Source organism: Triturus cristatus, chromosome 7, assembly GCF_964204655.1.
Source record: "Triturus cristatus chromosome 7, aTriCri1.1, whole genome shotgun sequence".
NCBI classification, from domain to species: domain Eukaryota; kingdom Metazoa; phylum Chordata; class Amphibia; order Caudata; family Salamandridae; genus Triturus; species Triturus cristatus.
Window position 1 is genome coordinate 1142023948 of NC_140590.1, and position 13815 is coordinate 1142037762.

General features: G+C 45.4%; 1 protein-coding gene and 1 long non-coding RNA gene across 6 annotated transcripts in view; one reads left to right on the forward strand and one right to left on the reverse strand.

Annotated features, from left to right (window-relative positions):
- Nucleotides 1-13815, forward strand: part of LOC146811255 (uncharacterized) — a 242335-nt gene that overhangs the window by 195963 nt on the left and 32557 nt on the right. The window contains exon 2 of one of the 2 annotated variants that reach the window (XR_014966705.1): nt 4058-4209. The exons of the other annotated variant lie outside the window; for it this stretch is intronic. This is a non-coding gene — a long non-coding RNA (uncharacterized LOC146811255). The remainder of the gene's footprint in view (nt 1-4057; nt 4210-13815) is intronic. 2 annotated transcript variants of the gene reach the window in all.
- Nucleotides 1-13815, reverse strand: part of RAB24 (RAB24, member RAS oncogene family) — a 134054-nt gene that overhangs the window by 51807 nt on the left and 68432 nt on the right. The gene's annotated exons all lie outside the window — the stretch shown is intronic.

Sequence of the window (13815 nt, forward strand, 5' to 3'; positions counted from 1 at the left end):
TACTGTATCGTGGCCGGCCTGACGGTTGTAGGCCCGTATTTGTTCTTTTAAGATGCACGAATAAAGGTTTTTAAAAAAAAAAAAAAAAAAAAAAAAAAAAAAATGCAAAAAGAACTATTGATTGACAGAATGCAGAACAATGTCATACATTCACCTCAGTACAGAGATCTGGGCCTAAATCCATCGTTATTTTGCTCACCATGCCATTCCAGTTTGGACCCAGCCATATGCAAATCAGTCTTGACCCTGTGCCCAATGGGAACAGTCCAGGCCGAACAGCCAGGCCAGGTCCTCCCTGGACTGGAAACGAGCATCCTAGGAACAGTTTCGGGGTTTCACCCCTCTTCAGCCAGGATAGCTTGATTCCAGTGGCATGGAGAGCACGGGACTCACGTCTGAGCATACCCGTCCCACTCGGGGTGACAAATGCAAAAAAGAACTATTGATAGAGAGAATGCATAACAATGTCATACATTCACCCCAGTACAGAGATCTGGGCCTAAATCCATCGCACACACTCAAAGACTGAACTCAGGCCAATTTGTTTGTATCAAAAATAGTATTTAGTTATTTAATTTATAGAACAAAGCCAAGCCTGGTGCAGTTAAGTGAAATAAAGGCTTTGCAAAATCTTAAGCAATGTTTTACTGTTGAAAGCAGGTTCAAATGCAGTTGATTGAGTAACAGGCAAGTCAATGTTTCGAAATTTCTTTTCAGTTACTTTACAGATTACTTTGTACTTTACTTTTTAGTTTACTTTTTAAATAACTTTTTCTACTCAGTGTGATATGCCTAGAAATCACACTGGGACATTTCCTAAAGAAAAGGTAAGTAAATCAGTGTTTGTACATTTGCAGTTTTTCAGAGTTTCATACAAACAAACTCCACACTTTTTAAACAATTATCAAGGAAAAACAGTCAATGTACTCCTATTTAGAAAAATGTAGCTAACGGTTTTCAGGTATGTACAAGTTTGTGGGAGTTGGTATTCTGGGGTTAGAACCAGGGTTCCCCAGGGTCGAGGATGCACTCTTCAAGCACCCTCAGCAGCACTAGGTCGGCCAGGTGCAGAGCGTTGAGGCCCAAAGTTATCCAATGAGGGATAGCGGGCCTCCGGTTGGTGGGTGCTCAGGAGCAGGCCGCAAGGTTTTGGTGGAGCTCCTGGTGTTAGGCTCAGGGCAAAGGGAGATCAGAGTTAGCACACAAGGTGGACCCACAGCGGAGCAGGGGCGGCTGGGTGCTGTGTTGGCATCGGGTGCCCTCTTGTTTTCAATGGGCGTTTTTTGGGGTCTCGAGGTCAGTAGCCAATGGGCTACTGACAATAGGGTGGCTACACCCCTGGTGTGCTCACCCCATGTGGGGGAGTGGGCACATCCCTAATCTTGATTGGAGAGTGCCTACCATCTACAAGATGGCAGGCACTAAAGAGTGGGCTTCACCTCGCCTCCCCCACCTGAGGGGTGGGGTTGGCAGAGGTGGGCCCACCTTCTGGGCTGTGCTAATTTTTCCCACCTGTCTTCCTGTCGAAAAGGAGGGAAGACAGGAAGGGGGGCTGCTTCGGATTGTAATGCGACCCCCAGCCTCTCCTTACTAAGGCGGCAAGCCCTTTGAAGCTCACCCTGCCACAGATGGCTCTTCCTGGCCTGGGAGAGGTGTGATCACCTCCGCCCAGGAAAGACTTTGTTCCTGGGCCCAGGAAGCGAAGGCTCCCACCCCCAGGGGTCCAGAAACATGTCTCGTGTTTGCAGGCTGGTGTGTAACAGTCAGAGAATCCACCAGAGGCTGGTCGTTTTTCAGGAGGCATCTCTAAGATGCCCTCTGAGTGCATTTTTCAGTAAATCCCACACTGGCATCAATGTGGGTTTAATGTGCTGAGAAGTTTGATACCAAACTTCCCAGTTTTCAGTAAAGCCATTATGGTGCAGTGGAGTTTGTAATGACAAACTCCCAGCACCATATACTCTTTATGGAATTACTGCACCTATAATGTTTAAGAATTGGTCTAGACACTGTAGGGTTACAGAGCTTATGCACCTGTACCCTTACCACTGGTATAGTGCACCAAGCTAGAGGGGTGACTGACCTATGCCAGGGCAGTGGGTTGTAGGATTGGCAAACAGGGATGTGTGCCATGTCGACTCATTGTCCTGCTCCAAAACACGCAGCCTGCAATGGCAGTGTGTGCGTGTGTGTGAAGGTATAGGGCCTCTAAGGGTGACACAATAAGTGCTGCAGCCCTTAGAGGCCTTCCCTGGCCACAGTGCCCTTGGTACCCATGGTATATTTTACAAGGGACTGACATGTGGCCAGAGAGGGGCCAATTGGGGGTACAAGGTACAGTTTTGGGAAAGAACACAGGCCCTGTGAACCTGATTGGCAGGGACCCAGGGCACATCAAGTCAAAGTGCATCAGCAGTCTGGCAAAAAGTGTGGGGGGGGGTTTTACTGCAACAGAAACCCAGCTTCCTACAGTGGCTGTGTGACTGACTGTAGCGATAAGTCAGTATGTGTGTAACTAGGTGTATGTTTGACTGATTCAGTGTCAGAATGACTGTATGGGTGCATGAGTGGGTGGGTAAGCAACTGTATAACTGGATGTGTGAGTGGTTGTATTGGTCAATGAGTAGGAGCATGAGTGGCTGTATATGTGAGTTATTGTTTGCGTTAGAGGCTGTATGGGTTAGTTGATGCGCAAGTGGCTCTATGAGTCAGTGAGTAGGTGTGTGACTATTTGTATGGGTTTGTGAATGGAAATGTCATTGGGTGAGTGGGTGCCAGTGGGCGCGAGTGGTTCTGTGGTTGTCATTTGAGATGTCATCAGTGATGTCACTGACCATGTCATAAGTGATGTAATATGTGAGGTCATGAGCAGGGCATTGTGGGGGCGCAAGTTATAGTTAGCTTAGGTAACTATAACTGCTGACATTCTCTGGTTTTGTATGAGTGAAATGTGAGCATAACTAACATCCTTGTAACCTTTGGTTTTGTCAGTGAATTCGTAAGGTTTTTTAAAATTCAATTTCTCATCTGTAACCTGTTGATCAGAATTAATCCTGCCTTATGTATTAATCTAAGAAACGCAAAAAAAGATCTGACATCAGTGATCAGAGAACCTAGCTAGATGGAAAGGGAGGGGTCTACTTAGTGAGTAAGACGCACCTCAAATAGAGAAAAGAAAATACTTTTCTTGAGTCCCCTCACTCACCAAAGGTTTCCCCTAGGTGACATGCTTCATCATTGGGGCCATCCCAAGCATCTACTGCTTGGGGCGTGTTGCGACTTGCGACAGTTACGTAGGAGCACTATTTAGTGAAGACTATGTGTAGTGCAGTGAGAGGGGAGTGGTGTGGGTTTAAATTAAAAATTACCTAGCTAGTCAATGAGTTTATTCGTGCTCCTAGGAGCACGAATAAACTCATTTACGCTGACTAGCTAGGTAATTGATGAAGCACGTCACCTAGGGGAAACCTTTGGTGAGTGAGGGGACTCAAGAAAAGTATTTTCTTTTCTCTATTTCAGGTGCGTCTTACTCACTAATTAGACCCCTCCCTTCCCATCTAGCTAGGTTCTCTGATGTCGGATCTTTTTTTGCGTTATTAGCACCTAGGAGGACGAATCTAGCCATATCCTCCTCTCCCCTCTCCTTATTTCGATATTAATCTAAGAAACACCACCATTTTCTGCAACACGTCTACCCAACTGGAGTACTTTCTACTGGCTAAGTGCTACCTCGTTGGGTAAATGTATAGTGCATCTCCTACACTATCACTGTGAAAAGGACGCATTATGGTAACCTGATCCTCTAGCTGTGAGATCGTAGCCTCCGCTTCATTAGCCTCTCAGGGATATGGGCCACAGTATCCTCAATCTTAGAAAGCATAGCATGAAGAGCTGCAATTTCTGTAATTTGTGAGGCTTTAAGATCCCCAATCTCCTCCAGGGTAAGATTAAGCATACTTTTGGCGTCACATTGCATAATGAATGACGTGCCCCCATGTAGCGAACTCTTGTGTGGCAAGACGGGCCCGGACTCATTTTGTTCCTTTTCCATCCCCAGATCAGCCTGGTTGGTAACTCTTGGTGAACACAAAGTCAGAGGCTTCTGCATCAAGGGCATCAATGGCTGGGAGATATTGGAGTCACGGCCAGATGGAATAACAGAGATTGAAGTGTACATTGTGGAGCAAAAAACTGAAAATTCTCCGACAGGTCTGCCCCCTTACTCATACCAGGCTTTACTTTCACAAATAAGGGATATTCCTTAATTTCCGTACTTTTTGTGACGCTAACCTCACTTGTTGAACCATTGGCACCAGAGATATGACTGGTGTTTAACTCCTCAGACATACACTAATGTCAGAAAAGTATATGTGTGTTGGGGATACCCTATGAAATGGGAGAAATTATGGATGAAACAGAAAACATAAGGGCATGCCGTAGGATAAAGATACAAATACGAGAAGGGGACCTGTACCCCAATTAAAAGCTTTTGGGTGTGCAAAAATGGTTGATCAAAATGTTATACTGCACATAGTTCTCCAGATGGATATGAAGATATATTTACAGCAAAACTGTATAAGTGGTTGTTTCTCTGTGCATTTTCAACAAACAAATGTGAAAAGGACGCTGATGAAAGGTTTCTAGTGACCTTGTGTGTCTAACATTCCCAATGTGGTTGTTCGCCGTGCATAGTCACCGAATATCTTTAGAAAGTGGAACTGCAAGAAAAACACACTTGGATGATTTGTACTTTGCAGAAGCAATGCTTTCTTTGTTTAGGGGAAATGCAATCGTATTTCTAGGCTTGAGGAATAAGTCTCCAAAATGGACAGGAAACACGTGCGGGGGGGGGGGGGGGTGTTCTTTTTGTAAGCTGACCATCATCTTTAGAAAAAGGTGGGAAGACGTTGCATACCGCTAACGTATATGGAGCGGGGTGAAACAAGTGGGGCTTGTAGGCAAAATTTACATACTTCCAGTTTGTAAAAGTTTAGAACACAATCTCTGGTCTCAGCATCAGATAAGAAAAAAAAACCCTCTCTAAAGACACTATAAGATTTTGCCTTGAGAACGGGCATGGAAACAGATGAATGGACCGCTTTCAGTAAGCAAGAGCATTTCCACATATCTCACTTGCTAATACCAGAGTGTTTGTTGTGGGTTGGCGGGAGCGGTAAAAATTCCCACCAAGCCACCGCAAACAATGTCCTGGGGGTGGGTACCCAGGCACATAGCAGAAGTTGCCCATGGCGGTCCCCAGGGCCATCTATGGCTCCAGGAGGTGGACAGCACGGCACCCCTCTATTGCACTACATAGCTCCGGGGTGGTGGTGGTCCCCGGGGCAGCGGGGGCAGACCCCCCCTTAATGTAAACAAACTGCCCCGGGGAGGTGCTGGTCCCCGGGGGTGCCCTGCAGGCCTTCCACATTAATATTTAGCCCAGGGAGGTGACTAGACCCAGGGGTGCCTTGTGGGCCCCCCATATCAATTTGAAATTTAGCCCCGGGGAAGTGCAATTCCATGGGGCTGTGGGGGCCTGTGAGGGCACCCCCGCATGCATACAAGGTCCCAGGGAGGTGGCGGTCCCATGGACTTTCATAAGCCCTAGTTGGGGGGGGGGGGTCATGCCCCGGTCCTATTTTTCTGATGTACCCCTGGCCCACCTGGGGTTACTTAAAAGCAAGCTCGGCACCCATGCTTGCTTTTTGTTGTGAATATCGCAATTGAGTGGGAATTTTTTTCTTTTTTATTCCATGCATCTCAGGAGGACCCCCCCAGGACCAAGTCTTGGGGGTCAGGGTATACCTACCCTGCACCCTTTTCTTTATTTTGTTACCTTTTTTTGTGGGACTCGGCTGAGGAAGAGTCCCAAGACAGCTGCCAACACTTCCCAGTTGAAGTGTTGGCAGCCAATCAGAGCTCTCCATTTCCCTGCACAAGCTCATCATTTTTTGTGATTATTCGCAAAAGATCTGTTCCCACAGGTATCACTAACTGGATTCTCTTAAATTTCTCAACTACTGAATGGATTTACACCAAATATCAACAAGCATTGGCATATCCAATAGGTCTTGCTTTTGGGAACTTATAAGTATTTAGTTATGCAGGACAATATCCTTGGTGCAACAACATCAACTGTTGCATAGCTAAACACTTATAAGGTCCCAAAAGCGAGATCTATTGGCTATGCCAATGCTTGTTGTTCAAGGTGGCAGGTCTGGTACCAGAGGGTTGATGCAGAGAACAAGTAAAACGCAGTAGCTGATCTTCACCCTGCTTACCGGGTTTTTAAGTCTCAGGAGAAGGAGGTCAAGCAGGAGTCAAACGGGAGGGTAAAAGTACCCTTTATCAGCATTTGCACGGGTTTTCGAAAATGGGGTTGAAAACTGGGTCTGAAAATGGTATTTGGCATTTTTTTTTCAGTTTAGTATTATGTTTGATGTTGGATTCGTTGGTGAAAAAGGAGTTAAAGTGTTTACTTTACATACAGAAAATGGTGCAGTTCAGTTGCGTAACTACACGTATACCGGACCTCGATTGTAGGGAAATATAATTTGCAAGACTTTCAGAACATGAAGCTATCTTTGAATGATGTATTTCTTTGTCTATTTGGTCCGTAGAAAAAAATACTTTTCACTTTGAAAATGGCATTGTGTTATTTTGTACTGGCCTATTAAATCCTCTGTGAGGTAGTTTGATTCGTTTTCATTGAGAGTACGGACAATCCTAGATGAAAGATCTGTGTGTTACTAATTTGGATTTCCTTCCTGCAGTTTCTTAAAGAGTCGTGAGACGTGAACATTTGAAAAATGTCCCAAATGCGGTGGGTACACAAGATGGTCATGGAGGAATGGAGGGAAGTGGCAATGGCATTTTGTATCGAAACGGACACATTGCAACAGAAGTCCCTGAAACAGAACGGAACTACATTGTGTGAGTGTCGTCTGCTTATTAAACAGCAGAATGGTGCCACTCAGGGTGAGGTCAGCTGAAGTGGATTGTCCGTTGCTCCATGCTATAGTGGGCAGAAGAATGTGAATGACACAATAGACCCATTAAGAGGGCTGGCACATAGCCTATGTAAATAAATTACACACACACGGAAACTAAAATCAAAAAGGTGTTGGGAAATGTCAGAGCTAAATAAAACATAAATAAAACAACGTGAGCACTTTTTTACAGCACTTACACACTAAGCAACCAGAAACACGCTCTTTTCTCAATAAAGCAGCTCAGCAGGACAAGGGCGCTGGGCCAGGGATAATTTCATCGGTCTCCTATGCAATGGACAGGAGTAGCGCAGAGGTTGTTTTTGGTCACCTAGTATGCACAGTGGCTGCTTGTGGTGAACCGAAATCCGTTACCTGCACACAGAGGATGAGGGGCTGCTAATGCAACAAAAGCACCCCGGCTTGACAGCCAGCACCGCCGCATCATGGAGGCCGCCATCTTGGAATGTGCTAAGTGCCCACGTGGCAACAAAGGTGCAGGCTACTTTTCCGAAATTCACGGCTTGCGTTTGGAACAGTATAGAGGGCGTAGTTATCAAATACAAAAAGGGATCACAGGCGCGCAGTTAGTCCGTTCACTCGCGTGTTTCATTCCACCCCCCTGAAAACAGTACTGAGTTAGTCCGCCCAGGGGGGTAGAATGGCAGCTGCACGGTGGGCGTGCGGCAGTTGTCGGGCGCTGCTGGGGTGCTGGAGGGGCACCGCGGAGATTAAGGACAGTTGTTGGAGGCGGCTGCATGGAGGTAACAATTGGACAGTTAAGTGTTAATCGCGTTGTTAAGCCGTGACCTTTCTCACTGCAAAGTTTGAAGAAACTTTTGTAAACCATTTGGTACGGTGAAAGCATCGACGGATAACCCAGTAACTCCTTCTGTGACTCCACATTTTCAGTTTTGTATGCTTCGAAACTCTGCACGATGTGTGCACTTGTTGGACTGGCACTCTGTGGTGGGGGAGGGGCACTGAAGAGAGGCGCGCGCAGTGCTGAAACAGAAGACGCAAAAGTGAAAGTGATCGCTTGCTAATGAGCCATGACAGCACGCGAGTGATGCGCGCGCGTCAGCAGAAGAAAGTGATCACGCTGTAAGGGTGCCGCAAGCGATGTGCTTAATGAGGTATGACGGAAAGGCAGATGGCGGCCGCGCGCGTAACCGCAAGCTTGAGGCCAGCAAAAGCATGTGGTAGCACTTTGAAAACCCACTTACTAAATGTCTCGCAGAGCAGCGCGTGCGCTGGCTCAGGCGAGACCTGAAAAGGACTACCTGCGGACCAAAAGCTAGATGTCTGCCAAATTTGGTGCTTTTTATTCCAACAGTTCAGGCTGTAGTCTTGTTTAAAGGCCCTGTCCGAATTAACATGGGAAAACACACTTTTTTTTTTTTTTTTTACACCCCTTATTCTCGACTCCCGCTTGACAGATCATCCCAAAGATTGTGATGTACAACAAGACTCAGGACTATGGAAGAGGTGTGGCGCCGCGGCCAGGGCGACTGACTCCGGAATCTGGGGATCACGGTTCGATCACCGGCGCCGGTGGCAGATTAGCCCAGCACCATGTGACTCTGGGCAATAGCTTGCTTAATCTTCCCGCCGGCCCCCAGCGCCTAGAGACCCTTACGGGTGATTGTTCGCGCTTTACAAATGTGGATTATTATATATTACTCACAATGACACCTTTTGGAAACTTTCTTGAAGATTCATCAAACAGTGCCAAAGATATCGGCAAGTAAAAAACCACTTTTTCTGTGGGAACATGGTCCTAACTATAACTACCTACTGGTGACATACATATATACGTATGTTCAGTGATGGGTAGGGGTAAATGGTAGGAAGGGGGTCTAAGGGATTAGAGATTGGTAAAAGGTAGCAAGTGGTTTCTACAGTTCAGGGGGTAAGGGTAAGAAGGGTTTTTTTTCTTTTCTTTTTATAGAGTTTACGGGATGAGTAGGGTTTTTTAGGGATGGGAAGAGGAAATTTCATTATTCGATATAAATATATTTTTACTTTAAATGGGGGGGGGGGTAGACTGTATATAAAAAACAATACCACCACTTTTGTCTAGTTAGCACAACAATGTAATACAATGCATTTTAAATGTCAACCAGTTCTATTACACGAGTGCTATGTGGTAAAAGCATAAGTGGTAAGGACTGATTTCAATGATATATTATGCAATTCTTAGTTACAGCCTCAACAACCTCTGTGTTATACAGTTGGAGAGAGAGTCTGTCACACTGAAGCATATTACAAACATAACAGCAGTACCCAAGAACCTACACCTAAGATACACCAAGCATAGGTGCATACCATGAAAAAAGCACGAGTGCTTCAGAGTTGAGTCATGCCCTTGTACACAGTTGGATCAGGAAAAAGTCCTTTAACACATTCATTCACATACACAATGATTTAGGACTTCTGCTTGATTTGAGCGAGCTCTGTAGTTCAGTAAATGCAGCAGGTATTTATGACATATTCCTAACCCTTTATACTGTTTAGAGGAGGGGTCTCCAAATTCTTGTACAATGACAGCTACTTTTGCTCAAGCAAAATCAGTTTGCACTAATCCCTGTATAATATGGCCACGTGTATTAACAAAACACTACTGATTACTCAAAACTTTCAGGAGGGTTACCAGCAAAAATGTCAGAAAAAGTATTATTAATAAGAAATGATTTCACATGACAAATGTATGAATAGCCGAAGCATCACACTCCCTCGGCACAAAAGACATAATCACAGCAATACGCTATCCCACCTCAGCTTGAATTATTCAACTAGCACCTTTAAAGATGCAGCCATTTTGGCTTCAACAACTTATCATTTTCTGAAGATAAACTTTTTTTTTTTTTTTTTTAATCAAATACCTCTTCTAATTCTGGCAAACAAAATAATTTCCCCAAATTTCTTTTATGAAAGAAACTTAAATGTTGCCTTCAAAATACCAGTTTCGATTTTCAGTATATACGAAGTCCCAAAACCTCTGCTTGTCATTTTCATCAAGTACTCACATGTACACATGATTCACATGCACAAAATCTGCTTCAAATGCCCAGACTTTACGATCACACCACACGGATGTTCCCTCTAATGCCATAAAGCCTATAATATGAAATTAATGCTCACTATTATACCAGAGGCACCACTATGATAAAGCTGTGACACCATAACAGCGAGGATGCTCAGTCATGGCCATTATTATGCCTGAGGCAGCCACCATTATGTCACGGGTGGCCAAACTTAGGTCACTCATGCCTAAAGTAGGTTGGTGATGGCTGCCAGAATGCACAACAAGACCAAGAATGCCAAATATAGGTCAAGGATAACAATTAGGCCAGGGCTACAATGCCAGGACCAGATAACTGTGCCAGAGATGAATCCATATAATGGAAAGAAAAAAGATGCATGCACAGTGAGGGACAGGAGAGGATCTCAGCTCTGGATGCAGCCCCTATAGTCCTCAGCTCATGAGATGGCAATGCACCAAACTCACACACTTTATCTCTTTCTGGCCAATTCTTTCCTGGCCTATTGATCTCACCCAGTGTTACGGTTTGTGGAGCCTGCAACATGTCCACTCTCCTTGTGATACGTTTGGTCATATTGCAGGCTCCATAGGCCGACACAGTGTGTGTTTGTGTCTTAGCATAAGGCCCCTTGATTGTGTTGGCTGGCAGACACCCAAAGGGTCTTGAAAAGCAGTGCTGTTTTCTTTTATGTGTATAAATTGTCTAACTGAGGTACTAGGCTGAGCTGCTCTTTGAAGAGCTACCTCAAGGGTGCTGGACAGCTACCGGTAGCTCTCGGGCTACCTGTTGGAGACCCATGGCCTACAGAAACAGTTTTTTTCACATTTGATTCTCATTTTTTTTTTTGTAAGAAAAATGGCTTGTGGGTCAGATGCAAAAAGTCTAAATTCAACTGCCTGCATACTTTGAAATGAGAATAGTTTGTTTAAATTTGTACCGACGACATTCACCAGTTCACACAGGAAAATACTTTGGCAGAAAAACTGCACAATATTATTTCAGCTATGATTTTTCTTCTACCAATTTACTTTTACCCACACATAGGGTAAGTGATGAGTGTAGGAATAAGAGCCAGCTCCTTAAGGTAGCAGTGCTACAAGAGCCCATCCTGGGGTTGAGGAAGAAGGTTAAATCTTCCTTAGATAGAGGGCTGGAGAGCTAGAGTCAGCCTAGGTGCATCTTCGTGACTGGAGGTTTATATTTATTTTTTTAAATGTTATTTTATCATTTTCTGACAACCACCGACTGTTGTAATTTACTACAATAAAATGCATTCACAAATCTACATGTTGACAATAAGTTAACATGTACATAAGGCGGTCGGTCATTGAACAAAAAGAGACATGGCAATGTTGTATTCACAATTTCCTTTGCATAGCATAGATTGCCTCACCCCACTCCCCATTCAGCAACCAGGCCTGGATTCACAAGTGAAGGACGGTTACTTATATCAATGCACTATGTTTCAGACAACCAGGTTAGCCTATCCTGACGGGACAATTCCTGGGGGCTGTGACGTGGGAGAGTGTGAATCGGAGTTCTCTAGATAGTCCCCGAGTGGTTCCTATATGTCCTTTGAGTGCTCTCTCTCATTTAGCGAGTAACAGTGTCATGGCAATGTATTTGCGTCTATTCTTCAGCATGTTTTGCACATAGCCCAGCAGCGCAACTTCGGGCGTGGGAGCTCTCTCCAAATGTGTCCTCTTGGAAATTATTCTAAATCTTTTTATCCAAAAATCGCCGATTTTAGGGCAATTCCATGTGAGAAAAGTCAGCGTATGGGCTGCCACACTTCAAGCAACTGTGGGGGCGGGTGGGGTCAATGGCGTGTAGTTTCTCAGGAGACATGTAAACTCTCCATAGATATTTAAAATGTATTAATTTGTGCCTATGATTGAGTGAAACCTCTTTAATCTGAGCACAAAAGTATGACCATTGGTCGTCCAATATAGGATGTCCAAAGTCTCGCTCCCTCCTCTCGTGAATTTTAGTGCTGTGAGTCAGGATAACGGCCATGCTTGCTTTCTACATTTTAGAGAGGAGCCGATCCCCGCTTGGGCTAGCTATTAACGTCAGTGGGGCAAAGGACGTGTCTCCAGCGTGAACTCCACAATTTTGTCTCGAAGAGCACTGTGGACTCTTGCGAAGACCAATCGGTCCATAAATGACACTCCCCCAAATCGCTCCTCTTCTGTGATAGAGAAAACGTGGCCATCTGGAAACAGGTCTCCGAACTTGCTGAGAGAGTGAGATGACAGTGTGCGCAGGACCAATTTCTCCTCAAGCACGGGAACCCACACATTATTTGCAATCGGTATTTTGGAGGAGTAGAGGGTGGTACCCCCAGTAATTCGCAACAATTTGCACCAAGCCCAGCTCGTGGTTGACACGGTCTGTCTGTATGTCGTGGGGGCCCCAAGGGAACCCCTAAGGCAATAAAGCAAGCGAGGGGGCCGGAAGCACCAGATCAGCTTCTGGTTTACTATAGGGGATTCGAGCATCCAGATAGTACCAGCTGTGTGCGAAGCTGCACTGTGCTACTAAATAATAAAGCCTGAAGTCTGGGGCTCAGAAACCACCTCTCTCGTACGGTAATGTCATGGTGTCCCAGCGGACTCTTGGCCTCTTACCGCCCCACGCCAGCCTAACAAGGAGTGATTTCAGAGTATTAAAGAATCTGTTTGGAAGTGGGATAGGGATGTTGTGGAAAAGGTACAGGAATTTAGGTAGCACAATCATTTTAATTAATGCAATTCTGCCAGCCATGGACAGCGGGAGTTTTAACCATCGCTCGATCTGTATTTCCAAACTGTGCATCGCCGGACGATAGTTTCGGCGAATGATCTGTTCCATATAGCGGTGTATATGAATTCCAAAGCACCGGACCGATTCATCGCACCATGCCAGCGGAAACTCGCAGTCCCATCGAACTGTGCCCGTTGTCAGGGGAAGGATTTCAGACTTACTTCAGTTTATACCTAACCCCGAATACTTCTCTGATTAAGGGGTCTAAATTCTCCTGAGGGTGGCGGACATAAAGAACAATGTTGTCTGCATATAACAAGATCAGGAGCGGACCCATGTTAAATTGCAAGCCTCTATGGCGGTGCTTTTCCTGGAAATTTCTGACCAGGGGGTCAAGAGCCAATATAGAGAGCAGTGGGGGCAGGGGGCTTCCATGCCTAGTCCCACAAGTGAGAGCAAATGCTGAGGACAGTGTGCCATTCAGGCGAATTTTTGCGGTATGGGCAGTGTATAATAGGGCCGTCAGGTCAATGAACCCCTTGGGGACTTCCAATTTGCGCATCACTTTCAACATGAAGGACCACTCCAAGGAGTCAAAGGCCTTTTCCGTATCTAACATGATCGCTGCGGCTGGGACCTCCGGGACTATTCTGTGTAATACTACGAACAGCGTGCGCAAATTCAGCGCCGTGGATCTGTGGGGAACAAATCCTGACTGAGCCGGGAATATGACTTGGTCCAGAAGCAACGCCAGTCTCAAAGCAATCATTTTAGCTAGAATTTTATAGTCTAAGTTTAATAGGGACAGGGGCCTATAGGATCCACAGCATAGAGGGTCCTTACTTTGGAGAGGAGAACTACAACTGCTTCGCGCAGCTTAGGAGGAAATAGCTTTTTCTCTAGTGCTTCATTGTACACTTCGAGGAGGTATGGGGCTAATATGTCTTTGTATGTTTTATAGAATATGCCCGTGAAACCATCAAGCCCAGGGTCGGTGGAGCTATTTAGTGCCTCAATGGCGCCAATTATTTCTT